At 47.5% G+C, this 2,084-nt stretch overlaps 1 pseudogene across 1 annotated transcript in view; it reads right to left on the bottom strand.

Moving 5' to 3' along the window:
• Positions 1–1,110: 1,110 nt before the first annotated feature.
• The window catches only part of LOC103752358, a 17,059-nt pseudogene continuing 16,085 nt past the window's right edge, over positions 1,111–2,084 (bottom strand). Inside the window, exon 5 of the transcript XR_001872114.1 lies at positions 1,111–1,873. The product of XR_001872114.1 is annotated as a general transcription factor 3C polypeptide 2-like (transcript). The remainder of the gene's footprint in view (positions 1,874–2,084) is intronic.

Genomic DNA, 2,084 nt, shown 5'->3' with positions numbered 1-2,084 from the left:
GTGCTGGGATTACAGGTGTGTACCACCATGCCCAGCTTTAAAGTTTTTAAAAACACTACTATCTAGGAGTGTTCAAGTGAGGTCAAATGATCAATGATTAAGATTATTTCACAAGCAGGAAAAAGTAAGAGCTAAGTCACTGTTCTTCTACTGGTAGGGTGCTTGTGGTGTCCCTCAGTTAAAGAAGTATTATGAGCAGCTTCAGTCCAATAAGTTACTGTCACCCCCATTGGGCCTGTGTGTTGGTTATTCTAAAGAGGAAGTTTGGAAGGCAATAACATTGTATCCTAGAAATAGACAGGAGCCTTCATGAAGATATCCAAACACCCACTCACAAGTGGTCTCAAAAACACCCAGTACCTTTACTTAGCTTTACCTCCTTTACTGTCGGATCGCTCTCCGACAGGTACGGCATAGGGAGAGAGGCCAGGATCAGCCTGTGTTCCTCTCTTAGGGCTGAGCGGGATGGTGAGTGTCGGTGACTCAAAAACCACACTGAGTCGGGAGTCTTGTCGAGGTAGGAACTCACTTTATTGCGTCAGGCATTACCTTATATAGTTTAATCAAAAAGGGGTGTGGAAAAGGGAAGGGCAAAGATGTATGTCATCTGGGCAATGGCTGTGGGCCACTGGGAATTGGCCACGCCAGCTGCGATTGGGGAGAGGCAGTCTGAGGTCGGGCCCTGCTGAGTCACCTCCATGAGGAAGTGAGTGGCCAGAGACAGGTCACCAAACTTTAGTCAGGCTCAGGAAGTTACAATAGGCCTCGTCATAAGTTATGCCACAATTATGAGGGTCCTGGAGACCCAACACTTTACAATATGTTCAATATGAGCAATTTGACTCCCACGCCTAGGTCAGGCCTGAATGTTTCTTGTGAGCCATGGTTTTAGGCAGAGGATCATTGTGGAAGGAGAGCCCCTCTACCCACAGGGGGCTATGACCATAGAAGTCAGTGGAAGGAGAGGGATTTAAGGAGTCCTGGGCAGATATGCCTAAAGATCCAGGCCTGGCACCATCACCGTCCAAGAAGGGCCCAGTTCCTATGCTCTGTGCATTGGGACTATTTGTGCTTGGTAGACTTCAATCCAAAGGTCCTGTTTGGACCAGACTAGGGGTTGGGAAGAAGGCAATAGCTGGCTGGAGAGAAACCAGGCCCTTCAGTTGGAAAGGATCCTTCAGTTGGAACATAGCATTGAGGTGGGCTTGGCTTTCAAGCTGCACACAATGGGCCAGCGGGGAGGTGAGTCCATGGACAAAATGGATCTGAACCAGCCCTGACTGCCCCCCAGATACCAGCCATCCATAGGAGTCCAGGTTTGGGCTGAAACGTACCTTATGAATAGCCTCCAGCTGCAGCCTGTCAAAGCAAAGCTGAGAATGCCCCTCTCCTTCCTGCACGCCCATCATTGGTTCTCTATGGAGCAGACTGTGGCAGGAACTCAAATCTGTATCTTGAAAGAGCAAGTAGTGGTGGGTGATGGTTTCAGGGTATGTTCTAGCTTTGGGAGGATTGGGGGCCTCAGATGAAGCAGAAGAGTTGTCTTGATCTTCTGGACTGTTCTGGTATGGTATCAGATCTGCTTTATATATAGCAAATCTCCTTTCTGCAGGCTTCTTGACATTGATTGGGTTCGATGCCATATCAGGCAATACAGCTGCAATGAGCTCCCCAGATATATCTCCTGCTGCTACTGTCCTGAGCCAGTCAGAATCTGAAAGACTCCACACAGTGCCTTTTCAACGGGCAGTGAAGTAGGCTTTAAAACCAAGGTAACCAGCATCGAAATAATGAATTCCACAGAGACCATAGGAGGCATAGCAGTTATCCTGAGGCACAGTGATACCATTGTAGGGGAGCAGCCAGGATAGTTCTTGTCGGGAGCTGGAGAAACAACATTCATTACCAAAAAATATAATATGGCTCTACAAACAGTTGACTTAAGCAAGACATTCTGCCTGCACAAGTAACCTTGAGAAAGAATTTATGGCAAGGTTATCTTTCTCTTCCTCTTGCAAACAGTTCTCAGAAAAGATAAGTCATGCAGTAATCTCTTGGAACACCTGGTGGTCAGTCACATTGCT

This window comes from Nannospalax galili, unplaced genomic scaffold (genome assembly GCF_000622305.1).
Source record: "Nannospalax galili isolate Female #2095 unplaced genomic scaffold, S.galili_v1.0 scaffold1368, whole genome shotgun sequence".
Classification (NCBI taxonomy): domain Eukaryota; kingdom Metazoa; phylum Chordata; class Mammalia; order Rodentia; family Spalacidae; genus Nannospalax; species Nannospalax galili.
Note: the sequence above shows the minus strand (reverse complement) of the source record. Positions and strands in the feature narration are given on the sequence as shown.